Genomic DNA, 14,392 nt, shown 5'->3' with positions numbered 1-14,392 from the left:
GGGTCAGAGACGTTTCTATCATCAGAGGAGAGCAGGGTATGTGAGGCGGGGAGATTTTGCGGTGGGAGTCTGCAAAAATTCCCTGGACTGATTTTCTCGGAGGAGGAAGCAAGACTGGAAGAGGGGGGAGAGGTGTGAGGAGGTATGAGCGCATACCTAAGGATGCTAAGATTGCCTGGCCTGCTCGAAGTTTGCTAACACACAAAGTGAAGCCAGAGGAGCACTACTCCAGCCCCATTCAGGGGCAAAACCTAATGGGAGAGTAGGAAGGACGTGGATTTGATTTGGCATGTGGTTTAGCCACACCATGGCTTGAAAGAGGCAACGAAGTATAAGCAAGCCCAGTACTAGATTACTTCATTCTCCGTAAGTGATCCGTTCTGTCTGAAACCTGTTTAAGAGTTTCTCATTACCCCTGAGGTCCAGAAATTTCACCAGGTCAGAGATTGTGGGCCTGTATCCTTCTCCGTTGTCCTGCCTGTGAGATGATGGTCCTTTTAAATTTGAAGGCTCAAGTTTCTGTCCCCTTCAGGAAAGTGTTCCTCTGTTATTTCTTTGATTATTACTTCTGGTCTATGTGTTCTTTTTTGCCCCTTTAGGACCTTTGATTACTTGTGTGTTTTAGGTCCATCGTAGCTGTTTCCCATGACCCCTACCTTTCACCCTATCATGTTCATTTCTATATATTTTGGGGCTAAATTTGTGTTAACAGTGACCACTCATTTTTCCAATTCTTCTGTTGAATTTTTTAATTGGGACTTCTTGAAGTTCTCAAATACTTTTTAGTTCCAGAAACACTAGAATGTTCTGATTATATCTACACAGAATTCTCACCGCATTTTTAATAACATTTTCTTCTATGACATCCCTGAATTCACACTCCACAGTAGCCTCCTATTCTAATTCATCTTGTTCCTTCTTAAAGCTGCTGTTTCCTTAAGCGTCTTATAATCGCTTTTGCTTTTCTGTATCTGTGAGATCTCCCGGTGCCTATGCAAGGCACCCTACTAGGATCTCATATGGCAAGGACTGACAGGTGGTTTTTCCCAGGGAACCATAGGCAAGTAGGTCAGTAAGTTGAGAACATCTCTTTGGAGCTATTTAAAGACAGGCTTCTCTGACTTCAACCTACTCACTCATTAAACCACTATTCAAAAACTACTCATTAAATACCCGCTATGTGTCAGGCACTGTTCAACTCCTTTCCAGTGCTGCTGGCAAGAGGAGCCGCTGATTTCTCCCAAGCTGGGCAGGCCTGGCACTCGGGCGAGGGGAGGGAGACACTCCTCACAGGTGCAAAACTTGAGGAGGTGCCAAAAAAATTCAGTAATCGAGAAAAATGATATGTTAAAGAAATGTTTGGTTTTTTTTTTTAATTCTTTTTTCTTAATTAACTATATTCCCCATGCTGTACGTGGTATCCCCATGACCTATTCATTCCATAACTGGAAGCCTGTGTCTCCCACTCCCCTCACCCATTTTGCCCTTCCTCCCATCCCCTTCCCCTCTGGCAACCATCAACTTGTTCTCTGTATTTATGGGTCTCTTTCTGCTTTTTGTGTATTCACTTATTTTGTTTTCTAGATTCCACATATGGGTGAAACCATGTGGTATTTGTCTTTCTCTGTCTGACTTATGTCACTTAGCGTCATGCCTTCTATATCCATCCATGTTGCCACAAATGGTAAGATCTCATCCTTTTTATGGCTGAGTAATACTCCTTGTGTATACCCCTTGTGTGTATATATATATATATATATATATATATATATATATATATATATATATACCACTTCTTTATCCATTGGTCTATCGATGGACAGTTGGGCTGCCTCCATACCTTGGCTATTATAATTAATACTGCAATAGACATAGAGATGCAGATATCTTTTTGAATTAGCATTTTCACTTTCTTTGGGTAAATACCCAGTAGTGGAGTTACCGGGTCATAAGGTAGTTCTATTTTTAGTTTTTTGATGAACCTCCATACTGTTTTCCACAGTGGCTGCATGAATTTGCACTCCCACCAAAGTGCATGAGGGTTCCTTTTTCTCCACATCCTCACCAACACATGTTATTTCTTGTCATTTTGAATGTAGCCATTCTGAAAGGTGTAAAGTGACATCTCATTGTGGTTTTAGTTTGCATTTTCCCAATGGTTAGTGATGTTGAATGTCTTTTCATGTGTGTGTTGGCCATCTGTATATCTTCTTTGGGAAAATGTCTATTTGGGTCCCCTGCCTATTTTAGTTGGCTTATTTGTTTTTGAGGGGGTTCAGTTGTATAAGTTCTTTATATATTTTGGATATTAACCCCTTATCAGATGTATCATTTGCAAATAAATTCTCCCATTGAGTAGGTTGCTTTTTTGTGTTGTTGATGCTATCCTTTGCTGTCCAAAAGCTTTTTATTTGGGTGTGGTAAAGCAATGTGTTTTTTTTTAACAAGATGAATTCAAAAAAATCTATGATAAGCAAAATATTAATTTTAAAGGCAAAATCAACAGTCCAGGACTACGGCAAGGAGAGTGAAGTCAGGCCATGCATGTGAGGGCACTTACTTGCCTTACCCTGGTCTGTCCTTCAAGTCCCAAAGCTGCATGCCAGCCCATGTGACCAAGGGGTGGAGGAAAGACTCCCTCTCTTTTCCCATGGCTCTGCATTTCTCCTAATCATGGAGTCACTGATCTGTAGCATAGTTTTTATAAGAAAGGTAAGACTCTTTCCAACATACAGAAACCATCTTTTCTCCACTGAATTAAGTCACCACCGATATCATGTTCTAAAATTCTGTGTATGTTCTGGTCTGTTTATGACTCTTTTCTTCTGTCTTTTCATACTTTTCATTTTATATCATGAGTGTATCCCAAAGCACTAAACATTGACATTTTATTTTTTATTTTCATTTTAGAGAGAAAGAGCATGCAAGCAAGGGAGAGGGGCAGAGGGAGAGAGAAAGAATCCACACTGAGTGTGGAGCAATCCTGGGATCATGACCTGAGCCAAAATCAAGAGTTGGATGCTCAAATGACTGAGCCACCCAGGCACCCCTATTTGACATTTTAATCATGGTAATATGCCATCATTACCTGTAACCATTTACTGTCATTTCCTGATTTTTTACCGTTAGATTATTTATATCTTTTTGCCTTTTTTCCTATTAAAAGTGGCATCATGTAAGCTAAGTGTCCTAGTCTGATGTGGAATTGTGCAGTTTCTCCTGGATTTTGCAATGATCAAAATGCTGGGTAGTATGGACATGAAAACAAGGTATGCATTCTACCCTTGAGGGGCATACTTCACAGTAAGCAAATGTGCCTGACACATGACAGCTGCTGGGATAGACACCTGTACAAGGGTTTTCTCTTTCTAGGCTGGAGCAAGGAGAAATGTCATGTGTCTCAGACATGTTAAGAGATAAGAATGGAGTAGGCCAGAGTACCTGCCTGGTAGTTCGTCCAAGAATGAGAACAGGGCATCTGTATTAGTCAGAGTTCTCCAGAGAAAGAGATGGAATAAAGAATTAATGCATATGGTTATGGACGCTAGCATGTCCAAAATCTATAGTAAGGGCAGGCAGGCTGGAGACTCAGGAGAGCTAACGGTACAGTACAAGTCCAAAGGCCATCATGGCCATCAGCCTGGAGAACTAAAAAGAGCAGATGTTCCAGTTTGAATCTGAAGGCCATCTGTTGCAGAAGTTTTCTTGCTGGGAATGGGGACAGTCAGACTTTTATTGTGTCCAGGCCTTCAGCTGATTAGACGAGGCCCGCCACATTATGAAGGGCAATCTGCTTTACTCAGAGTCTGCCAATTTAACTGTCAATCTCACCCAAAAACACCCTCACAGAAACACTCAAAATAATATTTAACCAGGGGTGCCTGGGTGGCTCAGTTGGTTAAGCATCCGACTTCGGCTCAGGTCGTGATCTTGTAGTCCGTGAGTTTGAGCCCCACATCAGGCTCTGTGCTGACAGCTCAGAGCCTGGAGCCTGCTTCAGATCCTGTGTCTCCCTCTCTCTCTGCCCCTCCCCTGCTCATGCTCTGTCTCTCTCTGTCTCAAAAATAAATAAAAACATTAAAAAAAATAATATTTGACCAAATATCTGGGCACCCTGTGGCCCAGCCAAGTTGACATAAAATTAACCATCATAGCAACTAACTGAAAGCAGAAAGTTGTTGAAATCCAGTGCACAGGGCTGTCAGTATTCCCAGGGCTGACTTGGGAGAAGTGCTCAAACATGAGAGCCAGGGAGAAGGAAAGCTGAGAAGCCAGCAGGGACAGGAAAAAGACCCTCTTTTCCTCAGGATGCAACAATCAAGATTAAACACAGCTCCCTAAAAAGAAGAGAGATAATAAAAGTGTACACAGTTGAGTTCTGTGATCTGAGGGTTCCACTCCATGTATGGAAAATGGTACAGGACCCCTGTGTCTTGTGAGCTGTGGAAGAGAAAGCCCTAGAATGCAATCTCATGACCAAAGCTACACTCCCCCACCCCACACACACACCACAGGTTATACAAGTTTTGAGTTAAGTATCTTCATAGCTCATACAACTTGAGACCAAAACCAGGTCAAAAATATGAGAAGAAAGCTATAGATAGTAGAAGAACTTAATTTTTGAGTTTTGTTTTTCTGTGGACATTATGTTCCCCTTCTAAAATATAATTTTTTAATTACGATATGCCTCTGTAATAGTAGAGTGTTTAAAACAACTGATACATGTATTGCTACTATCACTACTTAAAATTATTCTACATTATGATTTTCTTGAAGTACGTAATGGGAAGATTTTTGTTGTTATAAAACTATATAGATTATCATTGGAGCACTTGGGTGGCTCAGTAGGTTAGGCGTCTTGCGGCTCAGATCATGATCTCACGGTTCGTGAGTTCAGACCCTGCTCTGCGCTGGCAGTGTGGAACCTGCTAGGGATTCTCTCTCCCTCTGTTTCTGCCCCTACCCACCGCCCCCCCCCCCCCGTCTGTCTGTCTGTCTCTCAAAAATAAACATTTTTTAAAAAGGACTATATAGATCATCATAGTTGCTATATTATTTGGAACTCTAGTTCTTAACTAAAAGCAGGATGTGTTTGTTTTTTGATTGAGGTAAAATTGGTATGTATAATTTGACCTCTCTATTCATTATAAAGTGATCGCCTCTGAAAGTCTAGCTATCATCCATCACCATACATTTGACCTCCTTTGCCCATTTGATCCACCCCTACCCCCTCCCCTCTGGTAACCACCAATCAGCTCTTTGTGTCTATAAGTTTTTCTTTTGTTTGCTCATTTATTTTGTTTTCTTTTATTTTTAGATTCCACATAGGAGTGAAATGATATGTTTTCTTATCTTTCTCCCTCTGACTTATTTCACTAAACATAACACCCTCAAATCCATCCATGTTGTTGCAGATGGCAAGATTGCAAACCTTTTTATGACTAATATTCCACTGTCAATGTGTGAGTGTGTGTGTGTGTGTGTGTGTGTGTGTGTGTGTGTGTATGCACACCACCACCTCTTTATCCATTCAGCCATCGATGGACACTTAGGTTGCTTGCATATCTTGACTATCGTAAATGATGCTGCAATAAACATAGGGGTGATATATATTTTTGAATTAGTGTTTTCATACTCTGGATAAATACCCAGAAGCGGAGTAACTGGGTCATATGGTAGTACTATTCTTTTTTTTTTTTAATATTTATTTATTTTTGAGACAGAGAGAGACAGAGCATGAATGGGGGAGGGTCAGAGAGAGGGAGACACAGAATCGGAAGCAGGCTCCAGGCTTTGAGCTGTCAGCACATAGCCCGACGCGGGGCTCGAACTCACAGACTGTGAGATCATGACCTGAGGCGAAGTCGGATGCTTAACCGACTGAGCCATCTAGGTACCCCATGGTAGTACTATTCTTAAAGTTTTGAGAAGTAAACATATTTCTGAACCAATTTACATTCCCACCAACAGTGTACAAGGGTTTCCTTTACTCCACATCTTTGCCAATACTTGGGTTGTTTTTTTTTTTTCAATGATAGTCAATCTAAGCAGTGTGAGGTGATATCTCATTGTAGTTTTGATTTGCACTTCCCTAATAAATAGTGATGCTGAACAAGCATGATGTGTTTTTGCCTCCAGGGAGCATGGCCATTCTCATTCATAAAGAAAGGAGTCTCCGGGCACCTACGTGGCTCAGTTGGTAGAGCATCCAATTCTTGATTTTAGGTCTTGATCTCAGAGTCATTAGTTCAAGTCCCACATTGGGTGTGGAGCCTACTTTAAAAAAAGCGGGGTGGGGGGAGTCTCATCATCACTAATTCTCTTTTTCTAAGAGAAGAGATCATGAAAAATGACATTAGAAATTGCTCATCTTGATAGCTATAAAGTGAGACTAATGGAACAAAGTATTCTCAGGTAAAAGTTTTATTTGAGTAGTTTGGGGACTAAAAACAATTTACAGATGACATGATACTATATATAGAAAGTCCTAAAGGCTCCAACCAAAAACTACTAGAATAAATGAATCCTGTAAAGTTGCAGATTACAAAAGTAAAGCACAGCAATCGGTTGCATTTCTATACACTTATAATGAAGTAGCAGAAAGAGAAATTTAAAAAACAATTCCATTTATAATTGCACCAAAAAGAATACAATACCTAGGAATAAACTTAACTAGGGAGGCGAAAGCCCTATACTCTGAAAACTATAAAACATTGATGAGAGAAATTGAGGACAACACAAACAAATGGAAAGACATTCCATGCTCATGGATTGGAAGAATTAATCTTGTTAGAATATCTGTACTACCACTACCCAAAGCAATCTACCTGTTCAATGCAATCCCTATCAAAATAGCACAACATTCTTCACAGAACTAGAACAAACAATTCTAAAATTTGTATGGAACCAGAAAAGACCCCAAATAGCCAAAGTAATGTTGAAAAAGAAAACCAAAGCTGGAGGCATCACAGTTCTGGACTTCAAGGTATATTACAAAGCTGTAATCATCAAGACAGTATGGTACTGGCACAAAAATAGACACACAGATCAATGGAACAGAATAGAGAACTCAGAAATGGACCCACAAATGTACAACCAACTAATCGTTGACAAAGCAGGAAAGAATATCCATGGAAAAAAGACAGTCTCTTCAACAAATGGTGCTGGGAAAACTGGACAGCAACATGCAAAAGAATGAAAATAGACCACTTTCTTATACTATACACAGAAATAAGCTCAAAATGTGTGAAAAACCTAAATGTAACACATGAAACCATCAAAATCCTAGAGGAGAACACAGGCAGCAACCTTTTTGAACTTGGCCACAGCAACTTTCTACTAAACATGTCTCTGGAGGCAGGGAAAACAAAAGCAAACATGAACAATTGGGATCTCATCAAGATATAAAGCTTCTGCTCAGTAAAGGAAACAATCAACAAAACTAAAAGGCAACTGGGAGAAGATATTTGTAAATGACACATCTGGTAAACAGTTAGTATAGAGAATCTATAGATTCTACAGAATTATAGAGAACTTATCAAACTCAACGCCCAAAAAACAAGCAATATAATTAAGAAATGGGCAGAAGACATGAATAGACATTTTTCCAAAGAAGACTTCCAGATGGCTAACAGACACATGAAAAGATGCTCCACATCACTCATCATCAGGGAAATACAAATCAAAGCCACAATGGGCTACCACCTGACACCTGTCAGAACAGCTAAAATTAACAACTCAAGAAACAATAATTTTGCTGAGGATGCAGAGAAAGGGGAACCCTCTTACACTGTTGGTGGTTATGCAAACTGGTGCAGCCACTCTGGAAAACAATATGGAGGTTACTCAAAAAACTAGAAACAGAGCTACCCTACCATCCAGCAATTGCACTACTGGGTATTTATCCAAAGGATACAAAAACGCTGATTCGAAGGGGCACATACACCCCAATGTTTATAGCAGCACTATCAACAATAGCCAAATTATGGAAAGGACCCAAATGTCCATCGACTGATGAATGGATAAAGATGTGGTATACATACACACACACACACACACACACACACACACACACACACACATATACACACAATGGAATATTACTTGGCCATCAAAAAGAATGAAATCTTGCCATTTGCAACAACATGGATGGAACTAGAGTATGTTATGCTAAGCAAAATACTCAAATATGGTATTTAAGAAACAAAACAGATGGACATAAGGGAAGGGAAGCAAAAATAATACAAAAACAGAGAGGGAGACAAACCATAAGAGACTCTTAAATACAGAGAACAAACAGGGTTTCTGGAGAGGCAGTGGGTGAGGGGTGGTCTAAATGGGTGATGGGCATTAAAGAGGGCACCAGATGGGATGAGCACTTGATGTTATATGTAAATGATGAATCATTAAATTCTAGTCCTGAAACCCATATTACACTATATGTTAACATGAATTTAAATTTAAAAAAAAAGAATATCCATACTACCCAAAGCATTATGCAGATTGAATGCAATCTCTATCAAAATACCAATAGCATTTTTTACATAACTAGAACAAATAATGCGAAATTTTGTATGGAACCACAAAAGACCTTGACTAGTCAAAGCAATCTTGAGAAAGAACAACAAAGCTGGAGGTATCACAATCCCACATTTCAAGATATACTACAAAGCTGTAGTAATCAAAATAATATGGTTTTGGCACAAAACTAGACACATAGACAAATAGAAAAGAATGCAGAGCCCAGAAATAAACCCATGATTATATGGTCAATTAATCTATGAAAAAGGAGGCAAGAATGGGAAGAAAGTCTCTTCAATAAATGGTGCTGGGAAAACTGGATAGCTACATGCAAAAGAATGAAACTGGACCACGTTCTTACACCATACCCAAAAATAAAATCAAAATGGAATAAAGGCCTAGATGTGAGACCTGAAACAATAAAACTCCTAGAAGAAAACATAGGGAATAATTTCTTTCATATTGGGCATAGCAACATTTTTCTAGATATGTCTCTTCAGGTAAAGAAAAGAAAAGCAAAAATAAACAATTGGGACTACACCAAAATAAAACGTTATCACATAGCAAAGGAAACCATCAACAATACAAAAAGGCAACCTACTAAATGAGAGAAGATATTTGTAAGTGGTATCTGATAAAGGATTATATAAAGAACTTATATTTACACACACACACACACACACACACACACACCCCAAAAAACAGTCCCATTAAAAATGGACAGAGGACCTGAATAGACATTTTTCTAAAGAACACATACAGATGGCCAACAGACCCATGAAAACTTGCTCATTACTAATTATCAGGGAAATGCAAATCAAAACCACAATGAGATATCACCTTATACCTGTCAGAATGGCTAGAATCAAAAAGACAAGAAACAAGCATTGGTGAGGATGTGGAGAAAAAGGAAACCTTGTGCGCTGTTGGTGGGAATGTAAATTGGTGTAGTCATCATGGAAAACATTATGGAGTTTCCTCAAAAAAACAAAAATAGCACTACTATCCAATCTAGTAATTCTACCACTGGGTATTTGCCCAAAGGAAATGAAAACACTAATTCAAAAAGATATATGCACCTCTATATTTATTGTAGCATTAATCATAACAGCCAAAGTATGGAGACAACCCAAGTGTCCACTGATAGATTAACAAAGAAGAGGTGGCATGAAATCTTGCCATTTGTGACAACATGGATGGATATAGAAGGCATTATGCTAAGTGAGACAAGTCAGATAAAGACAAATACCATATGATTTCACTCATGTACAATCTATGTCTTTTCTAGAATTTCATGTAAATGAAATCACAAGGTATGTAGTCCTTTGTATCTGGCTTCTTAAATGTAATGGCATGTTTTTGAGTCTCACTCATGGTGAGATAATAGAAAATATGTATTGGTCTCTGCCCCTGGTTCCTGGCATAGAGCTTCTAAAACCCATGTAATTTCCTAAGTGATAAGGGCACTAGGAGCACCTTTCACTCTCTTGAGGAAACTCTTGGTGGGATTCTGGATGGGGGCTGGTCACCAGGAAGATCAAGCCCTGATAAGAAGCTTGGAATCTTCAGGTCCTTCCGTGGCCTCCCACTTCTCCAGAGAATGGAGAGAGAGTGGAAACAGAGTTAATAATCGATCATGCTTACATGAGAAAGTCTTCATAAAATCCCAATAGTTTGGGGTTTGGAGAGCTTCCAGGTTGATGAACTCATCCACACCAGGAGACTAGCACACCCCAACTCCACAGGGAGCAGAAGAAGCTCCTACACTCGGGACCCTTCCAGACCTTGCTCTATGTATCTCTTCATCTGGCTGTTCATCTGTATCCTTTATCTTTAAAAAATTAATAAACATACGAAAATACTTCTCTCTGAGGTTTATGAGCTGCTTTAGCAAATGTTAGCAAACCCCAAAGAAGGGTTCAGCAAATTTTAGCAAACCCCAAAAAGGGGTTCAGTCAGAAGCACAAGTGATAACCTAGGTTTCCACTGTCATCTGAAGTTGAAGGGCAGGAGTCTTGTAGGACTGAGTCCTTGGCCTGTGGGAGCTAACACTCTCTCCAGGTCATGTTAGAATTGAATTAAATTGTAGGGTACCCAGTTGGTGTCACAAGTTGCTTGTTGTGGAGAAAGAACCTCCACACCTTTGGTGACCAGAGATGTCAGAAATGAAGCATTCTATGTAACAGCTAAGACATGCTGGAAATAAACAAAATCAGGGAGAGCTGAATGTTTCCCTGTACAGGAAGGAAAAAACTGAGTTTTTTCATTTCATCCATGTTGTGTTATTCAGTATTTTGTTCCTTCTTATTGCTAAGTAATGGTCAATTGTATGGCTCTGTCACAATTTTTTTATCCACTCATTGGCTGATGGAGATTTCGGTAATTTGCTGCTTAGGGCTATTATGAATAAAGATAGTATAAACATGTGTGTACATGCTTTCATTTCTCCTGGGTAAATACTTAGAAGAGTAATTGCGGGGTCATATGGTGAGTGCATGGTTAACTTTATAAGAAACTGTCAAACTGTTTTCTTAAGTAGCTGTATCATTTTGTATAAGTACCAGTGGTGTATGAGAGTTCAAGTTCCTTGCCAAACTTTAGTATCGTCTATCTTTTAAGTATTAGCCATTTTAGTGGATACATAGTGAGTGGTATTTCATTGATAGTAATTGCATTTTCCTGATGACTAAGAATGTTAGGTATCTTTCCATGTGCTTATTTTTGTCCCTATATGTTCTTTGGTGAAGTGCAATTTTTTTTTTTTTTTTTTTGCACATTGAAAAAATTGAGTTGTCAGAAGGCTTACATATCTTGGTATAAGTTGTTAATATGCTTTGTAAATATTTTCTCCTACTCTGTAGTTTGTCTTTTAGTTTTCTAAAGTGTCTTTTGAAGAGCAAAAGTTTTCATTTTGATGAAATCCAGTGTACTGTTTCTTTTATAGTTTGTGTTGTCTCCTATTTAAGAAAACTTTGCTTATCTAATCTTTGACAAAGCAGGAAAGAGTATCCAATGGAAAAAACACAGTCTGTTTAATAAATGTTGCTGGGAGAACTGGACAGCAACATGCAGAAGAATGAAACTAGACCACTTTCTTACACCACACACAAAAATAAACTCAAAATGGATGAAAGACCTGAATGTGAGACAGGAAACCATCAAAATCCTAGAGGAGAAAGCCGGCAACAACCTCTTTGACCTCAGCCACAGCAATTTCTTGCTCAACACATCTCCAAAGGCAAGGGAATCAAAAGCAAAAATGAACTATTGTGACATCATCAAGATAAAAAGCTTCTGCATTGCGAAGGAAACAATCAACAAAACTAAAAGGCAACCAACAGAATGGGAAAAGATATTTGCAAATGACCTATTGGATAAAGGGCTAGTATCCAAAATCTATAAAGAACTCACCAAACTCTACACCCAAAAAATAAATAATCCAGTGAAGAAATGGACAGAAGACATGAACAGCCACTTTTCCAAAGAAGATATCCAGATGGCCAACAGACACATGAAACAATGCTCAACTTCACTCATCATCAGGGAAATACAAGTCAAAGCCACACTGAGATACCACCTTATACCAGTCAAGTGGCTGAACTGAACAAATCAGGAGACTATAGATGCTGGCGAGGATGTGAAGAAACAGGAACCCTCTTGCACTGTTGGTGGGAATGCAAACTGGTGCAGCTGCTCTGGAAAACAGTGTGGAGGTTCCTCAAAAAATTAAAAATAGAACTACCCTATGACCCAGCAATAGCACTGCTAGGACTTTACCCAAGGGGTAGAGGAGTGCTGATGCATAGAGGCACTTGTACCCCAATGTTGATAGCAGCACTTTCAACAATAGCCAAATTATGGAAAGAGCCTAAATGTCCATCAATGGATGAATGCATAAAGAAGATGTAGTTTATATATACAATGGAATACTACTTGACAATGAGAAAGAATGAAATCTAGCCATTTGCGGCAACATGGCTGGAACTGGAGGGTATTATGCTAAGTGAAATAAGTCAGAAAAAGGTACCATATGTTTTCACTCGTGTGGATCTTAAGAAACTTAACAGAAGACCATGGGGGAAGGGAAGGGAGGAAAAGTTACAGAGAGGGAGGCAGGCAAACCATAAGAGACTCTTAGATACAGAGAACAAACTCAAAATACAGAGAGTTGACGGGAAAGGGGAAGTGGGTGATGGGCATTGAGGAGGGCACTTGTTGGGATGAGCACTGGGTGTTGTATGGAAGCCAATTTGACAATAAATTATATTTAAAATAAAAGAGAAAGAAAACTTTGCCTAACACAAATCACTAAGATTTTTCTCCTATGTTTTCTTCTTCTTCTTTTTTTAATGTTTATTTATTTTTGAGAGAGACAGAGACAGAATGTGAGTGGGTTAGGTGCAGAGAGAGAGGGAGACACAGAATCCGAAGCAGGCTCCAGGCTCTGAGCTGTCAGCACAGAGCCCGATGCAGGGCTCGAACTCATCAGCTGTGAGATCATGACCTGAGTTGAAGTCAGGCGCTCAACCCACTGAGCCACCCAGGTGCCCCCCCACCCCCGCTATGTTTTCTTCTAGAGGTGTTATTGTTTGAATTCTTACATTTACGTCTACATTCCATTCTGAGGTTTGTTTGTTGTTGCGACCGGCGTGACAAACACCGAGGTCAGGGTCCTGAGGGTAGGGGAATGCAAGAAAAAAGAGAGAAGAGAAAGTTTGGGAACAGGAGGGTCCCCTGGGCTGATGGCCCAAGTGACGGCTTTATTGTTGCTGTACACAATCTTTTATAATGTAAGACTCATATGGATCAGGTCATTCAAAGAATAAACAGGTTTCACATGATCACTGCCAGCCAAAACATTTAGTTCTGTATACCTTGTGAACCTTGTGAATGGGTCACAAGACCTTGTTGATAGATTGCTAGCAAAACACAGTTCCCATGTTTGTGTCTATCTGACTCGGGGTAGAAAAAGGGAGGTAGCATTACTGCCAACACCTGCAGACCACAGGCTTCAGGAATTAACTCTCTCAGCCTTGACAAGGCTTTCGTGTGCCCTTGAAAGTGGGGGAATGGGAGGGGGAACCACCGGGTTGGCTTGAGTCAACAGGGAACGTTGCTCGACCCGGTCTCAGCCTGGCGCCGGGGCCGGCCTCCCACATGAATGGGAGGGGGAACCACCAGGTTGGCTTGAGTCAACAGGGAACGTTGCTCGACCCGGTCTCAGCCTGGCGCCGGGGCCTGGCCCCCCACAGTTTGTACAAGAGGTGCGTTAAGGATCATGGTTGACACTTTCTCTGTGGATATCCAGTTGTCCCTGTACCTACCTGTATTAGTTGGAAAGATTATCCTTCTCTTCCATTGAGTTGTCTTGGAAACTGCAGAAAATCAAGTGACCATAGAGGTCTAAGTATATCTCTGGCATCTCTATTGAATTCCATTGATTTGTCTTTACACCAATGCCAGCTACACCGTCTTGGTTACTGTGGCTTTATAATACATTTTGAAATCAGGTAGTGTTAGTTCTCCGACTTTGTTCTGTTTCAAAATTGGTTTGCCTCTCTAGATCCTTTGCATTTCCATTTAACTTTCACAATCTGTCGATTTCTATAGAAAAATCTTCTAGGGTTTTTATTGGGATGGGATTGGATAGATCAACTTGGAGAGAATGGATATCTCAGCAACATAGGGTCTTGTGATGCGAAAACATCTTATCTGTCTCCATTTATTTAGGGTTTCTTTAATTTCTCTCAGCAATATTTTGTACTTGTCTGCAGAACGCTTTTGCCAGAACTTCCTAGCTTCTGAATCCAATGGTTCCTTTCAGTCTCAATCCTACTAGACCTCATCAGTGCCCAACGCTGGACTATTACCT

The sequence above is a fragment of the Puma concolor genome, chromosome A1 (genome assembly GCF_028749965.1).
Source record: "Puma concolor isolate L17-30 chromosome A1, mPumCon1.1.hap2, whole genome shotgun sequence".
Classification (NCBI taxonomy): Eukaryota; Metazoa; Chordata; class Mammalia; order Carnivora; family Felidae; genus Puma; species Puma concolor.
Note: the sequence above shows the minus strand (reverse complement) of the source record.